Consider the following 24693-nt stretch of genomic DNA (forward strand, 5'->3'; position numbering starts at 1 on the left):
TTGGCCGTGCTAAATTGCCCATAGTGTTCTGGGATGTGTAGATTCGGTGCATTAGTCAGGGGGGAAAATGGGTCTGGGTGGTTACTCTTCAGAGGGTCGGTGTGGAATTGGTGGGCTGAAGGGCCTGTTTCCGCACTGTAGGGAATCTAATCTAATCAAACTAGAGGACAGTAGGCTATGTCTGCTAGAAGGATCCAGGTTTAAATCTCACCTAGGTTCTTAATCAGTCCAGGAATTAGGTGCCCTGTTTTGGTTGCAGCAGCCCTTTTGCTTTTGTGTGGTTTTTTTTGGGTGGGGGAGGAGTGTGGTCAACTCCTATTAAATAGGCACAGGAAAGTAGGATACTAGGACAGGATCTTGGCCGCATTGCAACGTCCCCCTGAGGTTAAATAGCCTGCCAAGTACTAAGAGATGAAATGAAGTTTCAGCTTGGCTGTGGCCCAACCCAATGAGACAAAGTCTCCCTTCTTTCCAGGCTTGGAGAGGGGAAGAATTTGGAGCAGGTTCACAATTACACAGCACAGAAAGTGCCCACAGTCAGGTCACAGTATGGTCATTTCCACAAGGGTTTTATTTTAACTCAGAGCTTAAGACAGCAGCATTCATGAGTATGGCCCCACTTACCAATGATCCTACTCTAGCTCCTACAACAGACCAGCAAAGCTAAAGGAGAAGACATTGTCAAATTCAGGGAGCTACACCGGTCTCTTAGAATCAGTGAGGAGGGGGCGCCGTGGGGAAGGAGAGATACAACATATCAACGGAGTGTGCCTTGAAAGAACTGCAAGAAAACCTGGGGTCAGGCAAACTTGTTGGGACAGTGCTGACAGCTTCACTCCATTCGGAGTATGATAATCCTCACTCAAAAAAAGTGCTCAAGAGCCAAAGTAAAATACCTCCAAACAGAGTAAGTTATCTTAAAAGCAAGGAGGAAAGGATTATTCGATGCAGCTTCCTGACAGTCCAGTGGCTCAAAATGTTTCGCACGTGGAAGTCAAACCACATGATGAAAATGAAAACTTCAGAACGATGATATTTTGATAGCAGGGAGATCGCTGCACCAATGTAAGTCACAGCGTTGCTGCAAGCTGGAGTTAAACACTAAAGTCAGCCAGCATGAAATTACAAAACTGAAGGAGACTTGAGACACTAGGATTTTAAAAATCTGCAGCAGAAACGCAGTTCAACTTGGATTAAAAATGGAAAGCGCTAAAACGAGGGGGCTTTGCTGCTCTGAAGTGACTCCCAGATATACAGCTGGACAGAAAGAACCAGCAATGCTGGATTCATACACATTCACAAACCAGGTAAATGCACGCACATAAACCGTGGAAATCTGATGCATTAAATTAAAAAGAACCTCCTTGCAATCTTAGTAGTTTTGAAGTCTAAGCAAAAATAGTTCACAAACCTCCAGTTCAGAGCTATTTTTAAACAAAGGTATCCGCTAATTTCTTCAAAACAAGAGAGTAAAATGTTCGCACTGTAATACACACAACCGATCGTGACAGGAGAAGTGGGCAGCTAACACAATGCAGTCAAACCTGGCTCATGCTGCAGACATTGCAAACCACTGCTAAATGTGTTTTTTTTTTAAAAAGAAAAGGCCATTAGCAATGGAACTGCCACCCCTCAAGAGGGTTTCGCACCAATAACTTGTTCCAGGAGAGCGAGGAAGGGGAATGAAAATGAAGCCATTTTCACAAATGCCTCCCTTGTTGAGAAGGTAATTGATGCTCTCAGCTGTGATGCTCACAGTACCACATCACACCTCCATCATCCTAATTCCCCAGGAGGAACGAGCCTATCCCCAGGCTCTGCTGGAAGCTCATCTTTCCTTAATTAGTTTTAATAAATGAATCGATGGCAGACAGATGACACTGGTCCTTAGTTTACTGGACGTCTATGGAGTTACACTGACTGCAGTAGAGGGGTGGGTAAGGCAGGAGTAGTACATTCCCTGGGGAGCAATCAATCAGCTGTCTCAAGTCTCAACTCTGTCCAAAGGCAAGGGGGAAAAATAAAAAGTACAAAGCAGTCAGTACTCAGGACCCCACAGCAATTGCCAGAGGACTGAATTATGGATAAACCTGTGCAACCTTATCTCCTGGGTTTGTAGGTAGGTTTAACAGTTCAGCACATTCACTTTGTAGACATTAGGATAACAGACACCAAAACAGACAATTATAGCTTTTGCTCCTTTTAAAAAGTTTTCAAAAACTTGTTAGTGCTTCTTGGCCTCAGCTGTTCCAATCAAATTCGGAAAGGAGGTCAAAACTCTTGTTACTTGGTGCAGGAGCACGCAATAACAAGCTTTAATTATTATGGAAATTTAAATCCATGCAATGTACGAATGGTTAACACGAACAATTAATATGCCTCTAGGAAAATGCGTTTTTGCGCATCAGACATACTTTGTTCAAAAAAAAAATTTAAATTAAATGGGGCTTTGCCCATGAATACTGCACTCTGATGCAATCAGCTAATTTCATCCCATGAACAGTAAACTTTGCTCTCCCAGCAACTTAAAGTGCACACTGCTATAATTGTGTTCAGCATGCAGTGCAGCAGTAAACAGCTGGTCATCTGCTGTTCAGCGAGCATGAGCTATCTGCTGATTGCAATATTTAAATTCACTCTGTCCTGACCCTTTTCCCTACAATGCCCATTGCAATCTTTTGTCCAGGTTTCATCTGCAAGCCAGCGTAATATGGTTACGCTGGCTCACATTAAGCTGCCCTTCCCATTCAAACTGTTCAGATCAAGTTCAGATTTCTCTATTTGATTAATGCATGTTCTACAGCAGGCAGTAAAGAACAGGTCGGACAGGCATAGAACCAATACTTTGGAAACAGTTTTTGGGACGGATTGAGTGGCGCCAGTTTCCTCCACACTTTAATCAGATTTCAGTTCATCAAGTGCTCTGACAGACAAAGGTCTGATAATAATGGTAAGATCCTGGGGAGTGTTGCTCACCAGAGACCTTGGAGGGTAGGTTTGTATTACCTTGAAAGTGAAGTCGTAGGTAGATAGGATAGTGAAGGTGGCGTTTGGTATGCTTTTCTTTATTGGTCAGAGTATTGAGTAGGTGAGTTGGGAGGTCATGTTGCAGATGGACAGGATATTGGTTAGGCCACCTTTGGAATACTGCTTTCAATTCTGGTTTCCCTGCTACAGGAAGGATGCTGTGACACCTGAAAGGGTTCAGAAACGATTCACAAGGATGCTGCCAGGGTTGGACGGTTTGAGCTACAGGGAGAGGCTGAATAGGCTGGGGCTTTTTTCCCCTCGAGTGTCAGAGGTTTATAAAATCATGAGGGGCATAGATAGCATGAATAGCCAACAACTTTTCCCCAGGGTGGGGAATCCAGTACTAAAGGGCATAGGTTTAGAGTGAGGGAAAAGATTTAAAAAGGACCTAAGGGGCAACATTTTCACGAAGAGGCTGGTGCGTGTGTGGAATGAGCAGTCAGAGGAAGTGGTGGAGAAGGAAGAGGAAGCCGGGCAATTCAGGGGTCGAGAGATGCTGGAGTATGAAAACTAGGTGGGAAGAGCACTTAGAATTTGTTGTCATAAATACTTTTCCAAGAAAGATACAATGAAAAGTGTTATAAGTTGCCCTACCAGGAACTTACTTGCCTTCCAAGTGATATTGTGATTGGCTACAAATGGATAGGTAGGATCCAAGAATGAATTCTTAAGAGAACACAGAAAAGAACAGGACAACAGTAGAAGCCACTACAGACTGGACCGCAACTGGGCAGTCGAGAAAGGAACCTGTCAAGTGCAATCGCATTCAGTTGGACAACTGCGGCTTGGAGGAGGATTTTGCCAGCTGCCATCTCAAAAACTGAAGACAGGTCAGGGAGAAGAAGGATGCATTTACCTTTAACATAGTCATTATCTGAGACGTTTGAGACTGCCGCAGAGCAAAAACATGAGTGCAGGTTCTCAAACGTGAAACTGCAACAAAGATGAGCACAGAAACATGACAGGACATTCAAGGATGGTTCAAAAGGGAAGGACAGAACATGCTGGAGGAACTCTGGGGGTCTGGCAGTATCTGCAGCATTCTTCCTTTATTTTGGTTGAGGAGGAGGAAGAGGTGCTTTCTTTTGAGAGGGAAGCAGTGATGACAAAGTTGAAGGCAATTTACTACTCTCTATCCCAGGTACTATCAGCTTTAAAACAAAAGAGGGATAGAGAAGTTAGATGGTGAATAATTTAGTTGGAGTAGGGTTAAGGAAGCAGGTGCGGCAATGAAGTTAACAATATTGAGATAATTACATCAGTTTTTATCAAAGACTTTGATGCTTCATTCAGAGAATTTCAGCATTTTCTCCTGGTATTTCTTTCCAAGTTTAGTTGCTCAGAACAGACAAGAGAACTGCCATACAGCAGTCAATCTTAATTCAAGAAGAAGCTAGCAGCTCTTGCAAAACTGGGCAGAGCTGGAAATAGGCAGCAAGACACGATCAGTTATGTTCAGGCTGGATGGAAGAAAATAGCGAGTGCAATGCTAAATGCTGTCACTATATTATGGCAGACTGGTACAAAAGGTGAAGTCACGTGGTATTAGGGTTGAGCTGGAAAGATGGATACAGAATTGGCTTAGTCATATGAGGGCTTTTCGGAAGGATGCTTTTCGGAATGCAGGATTGTGACTAGTGATGTTCCACAGCTAGCATTGCTATTTGTGGTCTATGTAAACGTTTTGGAGGAAAACGTAGCTGATCTAGTTACAGAGGAACCTCGATTATCTGAAGGATACGGCAGCAGTATTTCGCTTGGATAATCGAATGCCGGATAACATAGTTTAGCCAAGCATCGGGACCTTACAATCTTGCTGGATACTCTGATATTCGGATAAACAAATGCTGGATAATCAAACGCCAGATAATCGAGGTTCCTCTGTAGTAAGTTTGTGGACAGTTAGGACTGTCAGAGGACACAAGATATAGGTCAGTTGGAGGCATGGGCAGAAAAAAGGCAGATGGAGGAGTTTAACCCAGACAAATGTGGGGTGATGCATTTTGGAAAGTCAAGTACAAGTGAAAATTATACAGTGAATGGCAGAATCCTTAGGAGTATTGATATGCAGAGGGATCTGGGTATGCAGCTCCACAGATCACTGAAGGTGCCAGTAGATAAGATAGTAAAAAAAGCTTATGCATGCTTGCTTTCATTAGAAGAGGCATTAAGTAGAAGGATAGACAAGGTGTGTTGCAGCTTTATAGAACTTCAATTGGCCACACGGGGAATATTGAGTACAGTTCTGGTCACCACACTACCAGAAGGATATGAATGCTTTGGAGAGGGTACAGAAAAGTTTTAATATTGCCTGCTATGGGGGAATTTGAGTTATGAAAAAAAAAGGTTGGAGAGACTGCGCTTTGTTTCACTGGAATGTTTGAGGTTGAGGGGCACTGACACAGAAAAATGATTGTGAATGACATGGACAGAGTGGAAAGAATGAGGATGGAGGGGTCAATTACTAGGGAAAAAGGTTCAAGTTGTGGAGGGATTGGCGGGGAGGGGGGGTTGTTACAGATGTGCAAGGCAAGTATTTTTTACACAAAGGGTGGTGAATGCACTGCCAGAGGTGGTGGTGGAAGCAGATACAATGGAAACATTCAAGAAGCGCTTGGATGAATACACAATTAGGAAGGGAATAGAAGGATATGGATCCTGTGAGTGAGGACAGTTTTGGTATGGAAGGGCAAAATGCATTGATGCACGCTTGGAGGGTCTAAGTCCCTGTTCATGTGTGACGTCGCTCTTTGTTCTATGTATGCATCAGCAAGATTAAAGGCCTAGTGGGAAAATAGTATTTAATTGAAGTCACGCAGCAAGCTTGTAAATCTTTAACTTTTGCCGATAAGTTATGTGCCTTGTTAGAATTTTGAGAAAAACCAAATGATTTTAATTTTCAAAAAGACCAGGTACCTTTCACTAGCCAAACGCTGTTTGTTAGGCAGTGACAGATAGACCCATCCAATCCCCAGCAAGTGTAATTGCCATCAGTGCAATGCACCAACTTAGTTCCCATCTAATTTTCACCTGCAAGATCTCGAAATGGTTTAGACTGGGACTCCAGCAAACAGGCCTGAATAGCAAGGGTCAAGAGGCAGTTGACTGACCTCAGACTCCCGAACAGAGACAAGATAGTGAGACAAAGGCACTTGCTTATTGCTAGACAACAGTCCTGTTGGCACCACGATCGCCACATACTTGATGCCTCACAGGCAGACTGCAAGCCAAGCGCTACAATTCACACCAAACAGAAAAGGAGACCGAATGGCTTCAGACTTGGGCCTAAAGAGTTTTCACTTTCACCATTGGTGGCCATGACTTCACCTGTCTAAGTCCAAGCTCTGGACTTCTGCCTTTAAGCCTCCGTTTATCTTTCATCTCAAGGCTCCATTTCAAAACTTACAAAGTGCTTGGTCACATAGCTTAATTCACACATTACCAAACACAATTTGATTCCATGCTGGGGCGAAGAGGAGATTCACCTGATAAGAGGTGGGAAAAGATGACAAGGGGCACGGGGAATAGAAAGCAGCTTACCCCTACCCCACCTCCCCTTTAGTCAAAAGATCAATAACAAGGGGGCATAATTTTAAAATAGAAGGCAGGACATTTAGAGCGGATTGGAGGCAAAGCTTTTTCATCCAGAAGGTAATCTGGAAAACACTGTCTGGGAAGGAAGTTGAGGTGGGAAACCGTAACCTTTAAAGAGTACTTGGATAAGCACCTGAAATGTCATAAAATTTAAGGCAGTGGGCCGAGTGCAGAAAAGTGGGACGAAATATCAGTCATTGTGTATTTTTGGCAGAGAAGAGAAGGCCCTCTTCTGTACTATATGATTAAATAATTTTTAAAAATCTCCCTCCCAATTGAATTTGTCTCTTGCTTGGGATGCAGCATCTAATATTCAGGGAAGGCTCTAACCACCACTTCATCCACTGAACTTCAGCAAGTCAATGGTGGTTTTTCAAACCACAAAGTTGAGTGCGAGCAAGTCCACCCACTTCTTGCCCAACATCATCCTTCTAGCAGTGGTCAGGGAACTATTAAAGGGGAACAAACACCAGGCAAGTCAATCCCCTCCCCAGCTTCCCCACCTCTCTGCAAATTCAGAACTGCGCACCCAACATAGATCTGACTGAAACCCACAGATTTGCCAATCAAATCAGAGCCATTCCCAAACATTGGAATCAAATGTTTCACTTTGAAATAGGAGGGCAGTACCTTTTACTCTGGGGGGGCAGGGGGGCAATGGATCTGTCACAACATAAAACACTTCATAACAGTGCTAAGGAGCCAAACAAAAAAATGTCCAATTTGTTGGTCATAAAGAAAGAAAAATAGTATCTTAATTCATTAGGGAAGGGAGCATCCCGCACTAGCTGACTTCCTAATATTGGCCAGCAAAGATCCAAGCTGCACGAACAGCACAGTTATCGTGCACTTATCAATAGGAACGCCAAGCAGCAAAAGGATCCTGCAGCATTGGGAAAGAGTGGATTGGTTAGCATGTCCCTAATGCATGTTCGTGCACGCAGTGGGGGTCTCAGAGGAGTTCAGGAAATCCAAACTGCTCCCTGAGGAGCCATTACAGCTCTTAGAACAAAAAGGCATGTCATTGCTGCAAGCTATATAAAATGACATCCTTCTCTCTGGAGAGAAACACTTTATCCCCTGCCAAAGTCGTAAGGCTCTTTTTTGGTCAGGACTGGCTGGAGCTTAGTGTGTGCAGCTTATGTAAACCAAATTTACTTAAAAACTTCATAACTATGACAGAACTATGCAAAACCACTTCTTCACCCTCCCAGATCTTAGGAAGGTCAATTACAAACAATACAGATACCTCAAAGTTACAGGACCACACATGGGAACGGTGCTGATCACTGCAAACTGAAAGTTTTTCGATAACTGCTCAATTGGAAACCAGCTACATTCAAGACCCAAAATAAGTCTCAGCAAATTTACTCAACACAGACACCAACGCTGAAAAACAGTTGAGGGATAAGAGAGAAGGATGCGTACATTTTCCAGTGAAGAGGAGAGGCATGCCCTCTCTCGGTCCAGATTTTCTGAGCATCCATTTTCGATCTAAGATTCTTTATAAGACGTTGAATTTAGGGGTCAGTCACAGAGACAGGAGCGAAGAAGTCCAATGACGGGAATAAAATCTATAGATACAAATGTAAGAGTATTTTAAAATTTGCTAAACCCAATTTAGATGGACACAGGTGTTAATAATACGCTGGGTATCAAAAATAAGTTTGAATTTTATTAAATATGTAATGACACACCAGGTGCAAAACCAAAAGAGAGGAAGAACACAAGGTTCCTGTTTTATCTCAAGAAATACGCAGGCCTCGCTCCAAAGTTGACATCCACTGCAACTGTGCCAGAGCTCATTCCAGTGTCCCTGGCTTTTCTTCTTAAATAAATCAAATCTGTTTTAACTGAAGCACAATGACGTTTTGCAGCTTGCATTAAGTGTTTGGGAGTGTAGAATGCCCCTTGAGGATGGCAGCTTCACAGAGGGAACAGATATCACATGGCCTGCCGTGAAGGGATCAGCTTCTGAAGATAAACTGGCATGTCATTCCACACAGGTACAAAAGCTGTGGGGTGGGGGAGGGTCACCACTAAACAAGGATATTCCAAAACACAGTGGGATAAATTAGTTAGACCAAGTCCTTCCAACTTTCACTGCTCCATGCAAGATGACAAGAAGCGGGTTTCCTTTGCATAGTTAGAGGGGAATAAAATATGGTAGTTAATAAGGTAGAGTAGAAAGGGTTGTTTATTTCCTCTAATCAACCTGCTCAGAGATGTTATTACACACTTCTTGAGCAAGTGGAACTTGAACCCAGACCCCTCGGTCCAGGGGTAGGGACACTACCACTGCGCCACAACAGGACCTCGGATTTTCTGTTCCACCAAGTCTTTTACTGGAAAGCAGCAAATGGAACACTGCATTTCAATTCAGCCCATAACTGACCTGTGATTTCTTCCATTGCCAGTAGCAGGTCATTAATTAACAAAGTGCATGGCAAACCCATTGCAAAAACCCCACTGCACTCGAGAAACTAAACAGATCAGCTGACGAGGAAAATAAATGAAGCGAAATAAATGAAGCGTTTCAACGAGCCCAAGGAAATGGTCACAAGCTCAATCTCTAGTCTACTGCTTCTTGATGGGATTCAGCCCAGTGTACAACTGACCTTGGGAAATAAGTGAAAACAGTGATACCTTGACATGTCGAGCATCAAATACAAGTATCAAAGCTTGCGATACCATGCTTTCACTGGCAGTCAGATGGATTTTCCAACTTGCAAAATGGCTTCTGCGATCACAGTAGTTAAGGAGACCAACTTAGTCGGTTGCCAAATGAATGCTGAGCACGCCCCTAAGACTAAACATATTTCCAACAGACCTGGTTTCCCTTGCTCCCCTGCACAAATTAATACAGCACACAGCATCTTTCATTTTCCAACTTGAAAAGATCTGCAGCTCTTTCATAGCTGTCCCATGCCAAGACAGTAAAAAAGACACATGCTCAACCAGTATGAGAGACGCTTTTTCCAACAAAATTACGACACAAAAAGGAAACACCAGAGGGGAGCACCTCGTTTGGGGAGTTTTTTTTTGTTCGTTCCCAACAGTTGCACGTTCACTTTGCTGATCATTCACTTGCTATCTCAAACAGTTGGCCTGCAATCATTAAAATTAGAAGAGGTACAATTTTCTTGACAGAGCAAAGTATTTCAAAGCTTTTTCCTATAACTGTTTCTAATAGCATCCCTGCCCCCATATTTCAGTTGGTGTCCAAGGTCACTACCTTACCAGTCATTCCTTCACATACGAGCTACAAACAAGTCTGTTTATCCATCCGGGGGGGGGGGGGGGGAATTATCGATTCTACCCTCACGACACATCCCAGCACTTCAGGAGTTGACAGAAGCAACTATTCCACTTTTTTGACAAACAAAATCCCTCAGTCTTTCATATCCTTTAACCCCACTCTGCCTCTGTACGGGACAACAGCAGCTAAGAACTACGCCAATGTAATGTCATAGAGATGTACAGCATGGAAACAGACCCTTCGAGTTAACTCTTCCATGCTGACTAGATATCCTAACCTGACCTAATCCCACTTGCCAGCACTTAGCCCATATCCCTCTAAACCCTTCCTAATCATATACCCATCCCCCACCCCAGGGAATGACCTTGTCTGTTTACCCTATCCATGCCCTTCATGATATTATAAACCTCTGAGGTCACCCCCACAGCCTCCAACACTACAGGGAAAACAGCCCTAGCCTATTCAGCCCCTCCTTATAGTTCAAATCCTCCAACCCTGGCAACATCCTTGTAAACCTTTTCTGAACCCTTTCAACTTTCACAACATCCTTCCAATAGGAAGGAGACCTGGACTGCACGCAATATTTCCAAAGTGGCTTAACCAACAGCTATACAGCTACAACATGACCTCCCAAACCCTTGCACTCAATGCTCTGACCAATAAAGGAAAGCATAGAAAATGCCTTCTGCACCATCTTACCTACCTGCAACTCTACTTTCAAGGAGCTATGAACCTGCACTCCAAGGTCTCTTTGTTCAGCAGCACTCCCTATGACATTACCACTAAGTCCTGCTAAGATTTGCTTTCCCAAAAATCATCGCCTCACATTTATCTAAGCTAAACTCCATCTGCCGCCACTCAGCCCATTGGCCCATATGATCAAGATCCTGCTGTAATCGGAGGTAACCTTCTTTGCAGTCCACTACATCTCCAACTTTGGTGTCATCTGCAAACTTACTAACTATACCTATTTTCACATCCAAATCATTTATAAAAACCTGTAAGAGGTGAAAGCAAAAATCCATCATTATCACTTTAAAAAAATTTAGATTGGAATTCAACGCCCACAAATAAGTGAATCATAGAATTCCTAAAGTGCGGAAACAGGCCTTTTGACCCAACAAGTCCACACTGACCCTCCGAAGAGTATCCCACCCAGACCCATTCTCCTACCCTATTACTCTACAATTCCCATGACTAACGCACCAAACCTACACATCCCTAAACACTATGAGCAATTTAGCATTGGTCAATTCACCTAACCTGCACACCTGGGTCTCTGGCACCGTGAGGCAGCAGTGCTAACCATGGAGTCACCATACTGCCCCAAGTGATCACACATGACGACACAACGGTCAAGTACCACGACTAAGCTTCTAAATGAATGCTGCCTTCAAAAGCACAAATTACAAATTAACATTGGGAACTTCATTTCAAAAAAATGACAAGTGGTTCAAAATTTTGGAAATGAGCTGCTTTGGCTACAAAATTTTAATTGTGCTCAACTTGGAAAAATTAAACTACTGACCACTGTGCGAAAGCTAGATGTGCGCTTATGCACAAAACAGAGCAAACTCCCATCTCTCCATCTGGCTGGCTTTAATTTCCTTCTTTTCAATTGGCTGCAGCAGCTCATCTGCTGCCTCTTCAGAACAGGAAACAGAGGTATCAGCTGATGACCTTCCAAAATGCTAATTCGGTCTCCATATGGCTACGCATTAATACAGTTATCACACAGCGATGAACACAGGGGCTCAAATTGAAATCTCATACATGTACATCTCCATCTGAAATCATAGCTCCAGCTAAAATGGGAACACATGCTGTGAAACATTATCCTTCACACGACCATGCAACTGCTTCTTGCTCCATTGTCTGCTGCAGTCCCACACATACTGAAACACCCAGCGCTGGGTGCACATTTGCAAAGCCAGGGCAACCACTCTGAGTGCCCCAACAAAACAGCTGGAAGTGTAAACAAGTTCCTCAGATGGCAGTGACTTTAAATAGCCAAATGCATTGTCCATTGTCGCGGCTGGTTTAATCCCATTCTTCCACAACCCAAATGCACTGACATGCAATAGGTCAAGTGTGACAGCCACCACTGAACCGAGTTCTGCAGTACTCGCGTTCCAAGGCTCAGCAGTTCTGCACTATTCTGAGCCATCTTGCTTGCTACAATATTCACTGCTGTAGCACACATTCTGTAACACTCACTACAGCAACCGCATGTTCAGAACCAAAGTTACCATCAACACATTCAAGCGTTAATAATAACAGGTCACTCCAAGGTTAATAAGTGCCCTTTGTGGGGAAGAAACAACAAACTTTAACCAACTACTTGTGCTGCTTTGAGGATAGGCTGCAGAGCTGATAAAGAAAAACATTAGAAACGCACGTGAAATACAAAAACCTGAAATAAGCAGAAATAATGCTACGTAGCCCTCCTGAACACAATCAGAACCTCCATGTGCACCAGCCCATGGAGATATCCAAAACTGTGCAGAGATGTAAATCTATCAAATGCAAACATCGTTTTTTATATTTGCATTCCACTTTTAGTCCACTGTGTAACTACTTTTGGTTAGAGATCTTTAGGCCTGAATTCAGATCCAGAAGACATTGTCCAGGTAAATTCAACTTTTAATGATAACATTAAAATAGAGAGATACAAGCAACATTTGAAATGAAAATGGACAAGATTCAATTGGAGCTCATACCTACACCATGCACACCCCAGTAAACAGTTAATCACCAGATTTTCTTTTTCAGGAACTAGTTTTCCCAGGGAATGCAGAGGAGAGCCCATTCCAACTTATAATACAAGGAATCAGTGGGGAAAAGACAGACAAGCAATAGCTCCTCCCTAAAAAAACTGCAGTGTTAACTATCAGCACATTTCAATATAGCAGTTGTGCAGAATTCACTTTTTAAAAAAAAATAAAAGTGGTATAAGTCTGGGTTATAAAACAAAACATCTGAAGTACCAGACCAATTTAAAATATAGTTTGATGTATAATTGGTCCCACCTGAATCATCAACCGATGTCAAGTACAAACTAGTCTGCCGCGCACATCAATTGCAAGTTTACTCCATTTCATCCCTTCAAGCTTTCCTTTGACTTCTGGATGCTGGCCATGGCTCAGTTAGTAGCTGTCTTGCCCATGAGCAAGGTCATGGGTTCAAGCTCCCATACCAGATAGCTGAGCGCAAAAATATATGCCATCACTGAGCATTGTCAGAGGGCTCAGTTTTAGTCTCTTTCCTAAAGCTACATCTCACCTTTGAGACAAGTGCTAAAGATCCTTTGGTTATGATGGACCAGAAATGGGATGTCCTGGTCAATATACAACCAATATCAGATGAAAGATGATCACATTGCTGCACAGGGGACTGTGTACATTTGGTTGCCATACTTCCTGTATTGCAGCCAAAGAATAGTTACTGTTTTATTTTGCCGAACATCCAGAAATTATGAAAGACGTGACAATGCAACTGCAGGTCATCAGTGAGAAAGTCTGAAAACTCAAGTCCCTGTATCCAATTGGTACAACCAACAACAGTGAAGCCCTATCATTCTGTTGCAATCACTAACAGCACTGGGCAACTAATGATCTCTCATAAGGATGAAGTTTCCTGATCACTCGCATACACAATAATGTTGCAACTTCAGACTGTAGTAGACAACGCTGAAGAATTCTGTGACCATCTCAAATGGAAGCATCATAAAGATCATTCGCATTGGCTATCTCCAATGGTCACAACATCAGAGAAATCAGCTGTGGGCCAATTTGATCCACTCCAAGTGCTTTCAAGAAACAACTCAGTACAGTGAATACTGTGAATATAGGTCTTGACAGTTTCCAGATGGACAGAGATACTGCAGAATCAGCTATATTTCTAGCTAAGCCATGCCTGTGAAGCTACAATACCAAGATCTAACTTAAACGGAACACTGCCTGGGTACAAAGTTCACTAAAAGTAGAACAAATATACAGACCATTCAGCCGTTTTAAACCTACTCTGCTATTCAACATGATCATGGCTGATCTCTTTGCTTTTCGAATTCCACATTTCCCACCTATCCTCAATAACTTTAGACTTCCATGGTTAAGACTTCATACATCTGTCTTAAAAAATATTTAGTGACCTTGTCTCCAGCACCTTTGAAGGCAGTAATATGGCACAACCAACAAAAGTTTCCGTGTCCTGAAAGGGGATCCATCATTTTTAAAACGGTGTTCCTTGTTCTGGACTGATCCAGGTGAGGAAACATCCTTTCCACCTTGTCAAAACCATTCACTATCCTCCACACTTAAATCAGGTCTCTGCTCATTCTAGTGGTCTCAAGTGGAAAGGAAGCCTCATCTCTCCAAATCATCTCCAAGACTACCCATTCATTCTAGCCTGCCACCAATGCATGCACATCCATTAAGTAAGGAGACCAAAAACTGCACAGTACGAGAGATGTGGTCACACCAGTGCCTTATGTAACAAGCATAAAAGGGAGATGTTATGTTCAAATCCTCTCATAATAAAGGAAACCATCCCACCAGCTTTCTTGATTACATGCTGTGACTCATGCAATAAAGCACCCAAGTCCCCTTCCACCTCAAATCCTGCATTCTCCATTTAAACTTACACTGCTTTTTAATTCTCCCTGCCAAAGTGAAGAACGCTGATTTTCTGCAAGCTGTCAGCTGCTTGTCCTCTCACTTAAGCTATCAAAATCCACCTGCAATCTCCTCCTGTCATCTTCACAGCATTCAAGCCTACTTACCTTGGTGTAGTTGGAAAATTGAGACAGCTTAATTCTCCTTAGCCAAGTTAGCGGTATAAACTGTAAAAACCCAAGGCTCCAATTCAGACCCAAGAGACTTGACTAATCACATCCTGCTAATCAAAGATCCACTTGCATATGGTGGCTTTTGCCAGTGAGCCAAACTTCTACCCATATCAATATTGCCCACTACACCACCAGAGCTTTTACTTACCACAATAAACCTTTGCGACACTTTGTCAAATGCTTCCTGGAAATCCAAGCACAACATGGTACAGTACTGGGTTCCTAATAAAAACATACTATACTCCTTCAAATGGAGCTCACTGTCAGAACCACGGCGACTCTCCCCAATTGCCTTGAAGTTTTTGAAATGAGCAGCTAAAGGATCAATTCTAGTACCTTCCCACAACAGATGCCAAGCTAACTGGCCAGTGGTTGCCCAATTTCTGTCTCTCTCCCTCCCTCACTCCTTGAGAAAATGGTTATTTTGGTTACTTTCCAATCTGATGAACCCATTACAGAATCTGGGGAATTTTGGGCAGTTAAGGCCAATGCACTAACTACCTCAAGAACAACCTCCTGTCTGGACCCAGAGACTTGACAGCCTGCAGCTCCATCAATTTGCATAGTACTGTTTCCCTCGTGATTGCCATTTCATCAAGATTCCTTCTACTTTCCACATCCTGATTTACGGTATTAACATAATTTTGTGTCTTCACCTACCGTGAGCTTGTTATTCTCACTCAAGGACCAATGCTCACTTTACTTACTCTTTTCCTTTTTAGAAACCTGTAGAAACTCTTGCTGCCTGCTTCACATTTCTAGCTAGCTCTCAAATTCTAATTTCCGCCACCTGATTAATCTTTTGGCATTGTCATTGTTTATATTCTGACTAATCATCTGACCTACCACGCATTTATCTTTACTTACTCTTTTCCTTTTTAGAAACCTGTAGAAACTCTTGCTGCCTGCTTCACATTTCTAGCTAGCTCTCAAATTCTAATTTCCGCCACCTGACTAATCTTTTGGCATTGTCATTGTTTATATTCTGACTAATCATCTGACCTACCAAGCATTTATACCGATAAGCTTTCTCCTTAAATAGAATATAGATTGGGGAAGGGGGGGGGTAGTCCTTTTAGAGATTTTCCTTTAAGAACAGTAAAGTACATATTCTGTGTATTCTGAAGCATTGCCACAAATGTCTGCCACGGCGCGTCTCTATTGATCTAAACCAGAGCCTGGTATGCCAATTCACTTCAGCAAGCTCAGCTTTCATTACATAGTTGCCTTTATTTAAGTTACAAGTATAGTCTTAGCCCCAATCTTCATCCTTTAAAATGGTGTAAGACTCAAAAAGGTTCCAAAACATGCTGCTGAGAAACTCTCTCAAAAAGCGCTGTCAACTCCTTATCTAGGGTACTGCTACAAATTTGATTTTTGTAGTTTGTGTGTAGATTAAAGTCCCCTATGACCAACGACTATCCTTGAGTCACAAGCATTCAATATTTCTTCTTGCATGCTTTGCCCACACTGTGGTTATTGCTAAGGGGCCTATAGACCACACCCATTGGTAACTTCTTTCTCTTATTCCTCATCTACACCCAAACAGATTCCATTATCTGATACAAGGTCATCAACTAGTATGCAAATGCCATCCTTAATATTGCCGCCATTTCACCTTTATCTCACTTCTTCCACCTCTTCTGCTTGAATGTCATAATTCAGTATTCAGGACCTAATCCTCATCATCCTGCAACCATGTCACTATAATGTGTATCAGATTGTGCGCCAATTACTTTTACTTTGTGAAGAATGTTGCACAGATACAGAGCCTTCATTTTTGTTCAAAGGTTTTTGCCTTGTATTTTCTGACCCTTACTGCAATGCATAGCTCTTGCTAGATGAACCTGATGATTTCCAATTTAATGATTACCTCTTATCTCTAATCTTTGGTAGATTGTAACTTTACACATTTGACACCTTAGCCCCACTACTTAGATTAAAACACCGTCCTCCTGTAGAGAGAGTTATACAGTTCACAAGGACACTGGTCCCAACACGCTTCAGATGTACACTGCCCCAGTGGTACAATACTCACTTTCTCCAGTGCTGGTGCCAGTCATCCACAAATCTGAACTCACTTCACTGACAAGTCTTTGAATCCAGTGGACTGGGAGTCAGAGTTGCACAGCATGGAAACAGAACTTTTTGGTCCAACTATTTGCCGACCAGATACCCTAAATTAATCTAATTCCATTTGCCAGCACTTAGCCCATACCCCTACAAACCCTTCCAATTCATATACTCACCCAGATGCCTTTTAAATGTTGCAATTGTACCAGCCTGCACCACATCCTCTGGCAGCTCATTCCATACATGAACCACTCTCTGCATGAAAAAGTTGCCCTTGGGTCTCTTAAATCATTCCCCCTCACCCTAAACCGGTGCCTTTTAGTTCTGGACTCCCCTACCCCAGGTAAAAGACCTTGCCTGTTTACCCTATCCATATCCTTAATGATTTTATAAATCTCCATAAAGTCACCCCTTTGTCTCAGATACTCCAGGGAAAACAGCCCCAGCCAATGCAGCCGCTCCCTTTAGCTCAAATCCTCCAACACTGGCAACATTCTTGTAAATCTTTTCTAAACCCTTTCGAGTTTCAAACATCCTTCCAATAGGAGGTAGACCAGAATTGGACACAATATCCCAAAAGTGGCCTAACCAATGTCCTGTACAGCTGCAACATGACCTCCCAACTCCTGTACTCAATGGTCTAACCAATAAAGGAAAGCATACCAAATGCCTTCTTCATTATCCTGTCTACCTGAGAGTCCACTTTCAAGCTGTAAACTTGCACTCCAAGGTCTCTGTTCAGCAACACTCCCCAGGACCTCACCATCAAATGTATAAGTCCTGCCCTGATATGCCTTTCCAAAATGCAGCACCTCTCATTTATCTAAACTAAACTCCACCTGCAACTCCTGGGGAACATAGGGTTATGCTTGGGCAAAACATTTTCTTTTGAGAAGGGGTTAAATCTAAGAACTATTGGCACAAACACAAAGCTCTTCAATTCAAAGAGGAGAGTTCACAAAGTTATTCCTGTCCCGATGTCCAAACATCACGAAGACAGCACTCGAAGTCAATACGTTCAAATGCTACTTAAGATGTGGTGTTGGTCTGGTGCCATGAGAAACACTCGAAGCCATCTCAATGCCATGACAATAAATGGCCAGTCTATTCAGGTACATTCATTGCACAGCAGCTTCACAGCTAAACCAGCTGCACATGGCAGTAAGAGCACAAGGTGAGTCACAAGTCACTTTCAAGTCCTGGCTGATGCGCTTTTAAAAATGACAAGAGGACAACGCAGTATTCTTATTTTAATTAATTTATTCTTAAATCCTGGTTCAGTTGGTCACATTTATATTGAACACATTTGTAACAGAGCAGGAATGGCTCTGCAGTGTCGCAGTACACCAGAAGGTTAAACCTGATAAGACTTTCACTGACAGACTGACAGGACAGTATTTTCACTTCCAAATGAATAATTTCACTATCAAATGTGCTTGCCTCTTGAATGCAATTTGAATACTGCATTTCATTAACAGATTTAATTGGTTGTTAAGACACTAGAAGATCTGAACAATGGCTTTGGGATGTTGTGGAGGGGTGGAGAGAAGAAAGAGAAAAATTTTCATAGGAAATTCTTGTGACAAAGCATGGTGTTGTTACTTGACAGCATTGAAACTGGCTTCACATCTAACAATAATCTTCCATTTTTAAAAAGCTACAAGATATGATTTCTAAAATTTATAAGAGGGGCAAGAGAGCTGAGCAAATCCATTTGAGTAAGGAGAAAGGATGGACTTAATCTGGCCCATTAAGTGTGAATAATTCCATACATCTACAAAGCTTAGACAGCAGAGTTTCACCAAAAAATGTATTTCCACAGCTGCATGAAACATTAAGTTGCATTTAAAAAGGGACTTGGTAAGATTGACCTTAGCAGGGTGTTACAGTAATTGTTCAGGCCAGCAAGTTGCCCATAGATTCCACAGGGATAAATAGACACTGGGTGCTTTCATGCAGCAAAGAGATTGATGAATCACAGAATTATGCTCACTGTAATATGGAGAATGAAGGCACTGAAAACTGACGATAAACAGCTATGTAATCCAGGAATGTACTGCAGTTCTAATCATCTCATGAAACAGGACCCCAGAACAGTGCATCAATTGCAAATTTCTTTAAATTACAGATCATGATGTGTTTTGCAGCATTTAAACAGGCTGATTTTCTTCTTGCAAAAGGGTCATGGCTATTGTTAAGTCTGTTCCACTCTTGCAGAAAACTCATTCATACAGATATGATGGAATGAAAGCAAAATGCTGAACATTTCTGCAGGAAAAATGTGCTGTACTGCAACAGAAAACAAACGTGCTTTAAATATCTAGGACAGGCAAATCACCTTCAGTCAGAACCAACTGTCTTTTTAAAAGAGAAAAGCTCTGATCAGTGCTCAGAATGGAGGACAAAAAAAACGAACAGACTGGGAGTGGGGAAATTGGGTAGAGTGTAAATTGAAGGAAAATGAGCAGATTTAAGAATTAACAGGAAGTTACAGAATACCCTTGACCCGGTTTGTCATCCATTTGAGATCATGAATCAGTGTCCCTTATGTATCAATCTTAACTTCCTATCCCTTCAATTACATTAGCCAAAAATGTTATCAACTCCTATTTTTTAAATTTAGCTTTAAGTGACAATTGAGGGGAAGAATTGTGAATTTCTATCATCCTTGAAACGTGACAATTTCCTAATTTCATTTCTGAGACGGTCTGAATGCAGTGTTTGGACCTACTGAGTCTCCAACTACTGCAAACAGTTTTTCTCGACATTTGTTAGCCACTCCCTTTTAAACATTTTATCTTTTTAAAATTCCAAAATTATGCAATGTTCAGAATTCCAGAGAATATAACTCTAGTTTATGTAGCTAAACCTCAAACGTAACCCTTGTAAATCGACATTGCATGTCAAAAGAGTCCCATAGTTTTGACATCCTAGACAATACCGAATTAGAACAGGATAAATTGAATGCATTAACAGAATTAAGGACCAAAAATTTATTCTGAATCTGCAGATACTATGGTCAAAAAGGTAGCATGCACTGCTATCAATCAGATGATGTGAAACAGCAATCTCAGTCTTAGTCATACATCATGGCAACAGACCTCTCGGTTGGTCCAGTCCATGTCGACCATAATCCCAAACCAAACTTGTCCAACCTGCCTGCGCTTGGCCCATACATTTCATGCACTTTTCCAAATGTCTTTCAAATGTTGTAACTGCACCTGCATCTACCAGTTCCTCTCGAACACAGGTGAGGAATCTTTTCATGTTGGAAGGCCGCATTGGTTGTAATCTAATAAGGCCGCATCCAAGAAACTTCAATTATATATTCTTCAAAATTCACATTATTTTGTAAAAATCTAACTACTATTGTCACTTCAAATGGAAAGCCACGTGCACTGTTGTCATAAATTGATAAACACTGGCGTACTGGATACCAGCAGGCTCTCACCAACCAGCCTCAGGCAGCAGCGGCACCAGTCAGGCAGGGAAGATAACGTACATTCGAGAGCCACATTATAACTAAACCATGAGCATAGCAGGTGTTGAAATAGCCCTTCTGATTTACCAATTTTTAAAATTGTGGCGGTCAGTTTGTGAGGATTATTTCATTGAATTTTCTTTTACTCTCTGGTATTTTAAATACATTCATTTTAAGATTAAATTAAAAATAAAGGATGAAAAAAAATTAATAAAAAAATATTTGTTCTGCAAAATTTGGATTCATTCAAAAGGCCACACACAATGGTCGAGAAGGCCGCAGGTTCCCCACCCCTGCTCTAGAAGTTCATTCAACATACAAACTACCCTATGTAAAAACATTGCCTTGTATGTCTTTTTAAAAATCTCTCTCCCATCACCTTAGAAATATGCCTCTTAGTCTTGAAATCCGCCACCTGAGGGAAAATATACCTGCCATTCACCTTATCTATATCTCTCATTATTTTTATAAACGTCAGTACAGTCACCCTTCAACTTCCAATTCTCGAGTGAGAGAAGTCCCAGCCTATTCAGCCTTCCTTACCTTGTAGATACTTGTGCAGAGGTCGAATTTTGAAAACTTTAAATCTGAAATTAGTGGGTCAACTTATATACGAGGTATTGTTTGAGGGGGATGAATATTTATCTACAAAACAGACAAAATGGGAAACTTACCTTCCTGGCAGATCCCGATCTCAGGTTCTGAAATGTTCCCTGTAATACGTTTGGGCTGCAGTAAACCGTGGGTAACTGAAACTGACTCCACAGAAACGGCAGTTGCCCCATTACAGTAATTCTGAAAACCTGTGACAGCTGGCAGACTGGAAGACTTGGAACTTAGCGGTACGGCCAGCAGACTAGAAAGTCAGAGCAGAGCACAACGAGCAGGGACACAGACTCAATGTTGATCTGTAATTGTGAAGAACTAGGACCGACTTATATGGAAAATACAAGATTCTTGGGCCAAAATAAGGAGTCGACTTATACACAAGTACATACGGTAACTCAAAACCTCCGTTCCTTGCAACATCCCAGTAAATGTCTTCTGAACCCTCATCAGCTATAACAGGGAGACCAGAACTCCAAAAGAGGTCTCACCAACATCCTGTACCATCTCAACATTATGTCCCAACACCGATACTCAAAGGTCTGAGCAAAGAATGCAATCTTGCTAAACGCCTTCTTAACCCTGTTCTCCCATTCCCCTGGACATTATTCCTCCTTGAATTGATAAAATCAATACAATTTAACTCAATAACATTCGTTTGCTCGAATGACGGGGATTGCACTCGAAAGCAACCTTTTGGTGTGTCAGACTTTGGACCAACCAGAGGAAGTAATACAGTTTCACCTAAAATAAAGAGTCATTCAGAGTACTTGAAAGAAGTGCCCCATTGCAGCAGAAGCCTTCCTGAGAATCTGATAACCAGCCACAGAGGCTGAGCCAACAAGGTTTCTGATGTTAAATGAGTGCATTTGTGAAATGGACAGCTCAAAACCAGAATGAGTATGCAAAACAATATAGTATGGGTCTGTGAAACATATTACCCAAACTTTCAAAGCACAAGTAACTCCTGAATCTTGAGCTTTTGATCACAATTTGCAATGCACATGTAAAAAGATCATATTCAATGCTCAGTAGGAATGGAAGAAGGGCTAATGCCCGAAACGTCGATTCTCCTGTTCCCTGGATGCTGCCTGACCTGCTGCGCTTTTCCAGCAACACATTTCCATCTCTGATCTCCAGCATCTGCAGACCTCACTTTCTCCGCTCAGTAGGAATGGACTGCATCAGAGGCAGCTTACCAAGCTTTCATGCAACCATAGAGTCATAGAGTTTCCATACAGCATGGAAACAGATCCTTCGGTCCATCAGTTCAGCATCTCGTTTGTTACGCAAGCATGTTTGGTATAAAAAAAATTGCAGGTATGCACGCATGAAACCTGGTTCAAATCCTTCCCACCCTAACAAGTTGCTCATGAAACTTGCAGCTTGAGCAACAAGACTTGATCAAGGGGCCCCTGACCGTACTCACAAGCTGATGTTCCATTGGGACAGGCTGGATTCCATTTGTACATCGTGGAAGCACTAGCACTCATTTATCAAAATCAGTCCCCAGGACCAGAAAAAAACCAAGGAAACATTGGAACGCTCTGTGTGTCAAGTCCTGTCATTGCACCATTACAATAAATGGAGGTGACTGCAAGTTCACAGCAAAAGTTTCTTGGACAAAAAGCGGTTCAGACAAGATTCACAATTTATTCCTTGGATGAAGGGCGTACTTTATCAAGAAAGGCTGAATAGGTTGCAGAATCCCCACTCAACTAAAGAATGGGGGGGTTGAGGAGGAGAGGGAGGATTGTAAAACAAGTCGCTAAGGAGACTTGATTGGGTGGATTCAGAGCATGCTTCCCCACAAAAAGGAATCTGTAACAAGAAAGTTTTGTTTTTAAACAAAGGGGGAAAAAGTATCTCTATCATAAATGGAATATGAAGGAGATGGTTCTCTCAGAGGGTCGTTAATCCGTAGGATACTCTTCCCAGGAAGTAATGCGGGCCACTGAATGTACTCATGGAGGAGATGGATAGATTGCGATAGTCAAGGGCGTAGTGTTATGGGGACAGGCGTGGAAGAAAGAGAGTGGACCGCAGACCACAACCAGTTCAGCCGTGATCTTAATCAAATGACCTGCTTCTGCTCCCAGGCGACATTACTATACTGCAGGGGTTCAATTCCCTGGTGTAAAAGCAAGTGCTCTCAGAAGAAGGGGAGAGAACTGAACATTTTACAGAATCAAAATGAATGAGAGCCAGCTTTTCAAGCCTGCGCTGCCATTCAATGGCCACGACGGATCCTCTATTTCTAACTGCACTTATCCATCTGACCCCTCCTGTCACTGTGCCCAAATCTCAATCTGAATTTTCAAAATACTCAAAGTGGCGCAGACCTCCAAAAATACACAGCCCTTTAGAAAGGAAACACTTTCTTCTTCTCTGCCCAACAACTGATCAAGTGTCAAATCCAGCTACCCAACAAGAAATCAATAAAGTATGGCAGGCTGAAATACAAATGAAGAGGAGAAAGCAATTAGATTCGCCTGCATTTGACCAAAGAAAATATTTCCTTTTTAATTTTCTATTCCCAAAGGAAGCTGCAAAACTTAAGATACTGAAGAAAAATCACCAGATTAAAATGATTAGCTCATCAAACAGGACAATATCTTAAGAACTGCAAACAAGTCAGTGGGTGCTCATTTTCCATCTCAGAACAGTGGAAGCTTCAAAGCCACTATTTACTGAGCTTGGTATCCAGGTAAGGACAAAGCAACAATTTGAACAATACTTAATCAGTGTTTGGAAGAGAGGATTTAAGAAAGGGCCCCAAAGCTTTGCATCAGTGATTCACTGGATCTGAACTGCGGAAACAGCACAAGAAAAAAAAGTTAGGGACGGGTGTCAGAGTAAGTTCAGTTTGACAATAGTGGATGTTTAGAATCAGCAAGGGGTGCAAAACTCCAGTTTCAGTTCTGTTTAAAATTCAGGTTTTCAGCACTGGGTCATTCTTCCCAATGCAATCCTTGCAAGCAAATGTCAGTATTATATCCTTCTTTGTGGTCACATCGCCTCTTCCCTCCCCCACTCAAGACAAGGGTGATGTCAGTTGTGCATGCAATCCACTCTGGCGACTTGTCCTATCTCTATCTGCACATCGCAACGTTAAATAATACCATAAAATTGGACTTATAAAACAAACCAACACACTTCACATGCCTGTCCTCCCCTGTGCACAGTCAAAGAATAGGCATGAAGGCGTAATGCACGTCAGATTTTACGGCTTGCTGGAAATACCTTGGACTGGCGACAAATTACGCAGGCTTTGGACCACCCAATCATGCTTCACAAATGCTCCCATGACATTGGAAACATCAAAAGCTAGTTTATATAGTGAGTGACACAAAAACCACTAAAGCGTTCTCCATAAAATTCTAAGTGGTGAGATGAATGTATGTAACATATTATTCAATCCACTAATTTGAAGAATTCTGATTCATAGAATGACGGAAGGAACTGACTTTCAAAAAGGTTTAGTTTCACAGTAAATAAAACTAATCGTGACCAATTCCAAGCGCTTGATGTCAAAATAGTCAGCAATTATGCAACAGACAGATCAACAGTGTGCTCCAGCAAACAGTTAAAACCTCATCCACAACAAACCCAGCTAAACAAACAAACGCCAAATCCCACTACTCAGTTTACATGGGGCTGCAAAGTTAACATAGCTCTGGGTTTCTTGAAATCTTAGGCTGGGAACAGCAGCCTCCAGATCAGTGAAAACTCAGTGGAGGGAAGTTTTAAAAAAAAAGGATGAGAAACTAGACGATCATTGAACTTGCATAAAAGCCGCACAAC

General features: G+C 42.1%; 1 protein-coding gene across 1 annotated transcript in view; it reads right to left on the reverse strand.

The window, feature by feature from the left end:
• The window catches only part of LOC122552364 (zinc finger SWIM domain-containing protein 4-like), a 93680-nt gene that overhangs the window by 42514 nt on the left and 26473 nt on the right, over positions 1-24693 (reverse strand). The window lies entirely within an intron of this gene.

The sequence above is a fragment of the Chiloscyllium plagiosum genome, chromosome 8, assembly GCF_004010195.1.
Source record: "Chiloscyllium plagiosum isolate BGI_BamShark_2017 chromosome 8, ASM401019v2, whole genome shotgun sequence".
NCBI lineage: Eukaryota > Metazoa > Chordata > Chondrichthyes > Orectolobiformes > Hemiscylliidae > Chiloscyllium > Chiloscyllium plagiosum.